General features: G+C 48.5%; 1 non-coding gene across 1 annotated transcript; it reads right to left on the bottom strand.

Annotated features, from left to right (window-relative positions):
- Positions 1-202: 202 nt before the first annotated feature.
- On the bottom strand, positions 203-273 carry trnag-gcc (transfer RNA glycine (anticodon GCC)). The gene has a single exon. It is a non-coding gene; the product is annotated as a tRNA-Gly (tRNA).
- Between the last annotated feature and the right edge of the window lie 86 nt (positions 274-359).

The following is a 359-nucleotide window of genomic DNA, read 5'->3' as shown; positions in this document are numbered from 1 at the left end:
TGTTGAGTTGTCCCTCACACAAGAGCCAGGGTGCCTGTATCCAAGGAAATGCAGGTACAACGTCGGCACTGGAGCGCTGGTGTGTCAACAAAGACTACTTCAACTGCTATCATCATGTGCCACCTAGAACACAGACGGCTTTGAGAGCAAAGGTTAGCCTTAGCCATGAGTAGTATGGTACTATAAGCTAAGTCAGATGCAATGCATTGCCCGGGAATCGAACCCGGGCCTCTCGCGTGGCAGGCGAGAATTCTACCACTGAACAACCAATGCTTACATGTGGGAGTTTTTACAACTGCATGAAAACGCCCATTAAAAGGGCCATTAGTCTCTGGCTGAACTGTTTGTCTGATAGTCAA

This window comes from Seriola lalandi, unplaced genomic scaffold (assembly GCF_002814215.2).
Source record: "Seriola lalandi dorsalis isolate HSWRI2012SDOR001 ecotype SW California unplaced genomic scaffold, Sedor1 jcf7180002033694, whole genome shotgun sequence".
Classification (NCBI taxonomy): domain Eukaryota; kingdom Metazoa; phylum Chordata; class Actinopteri; order Carangiformes; family Carangidae; genus Seriola; species Seriola lalandi.
The sequence above is the reverse complement of the archived record's forward strand: the minus strand, read 5'-3'. Positions and strand labels throughout refer to the sequence as shown.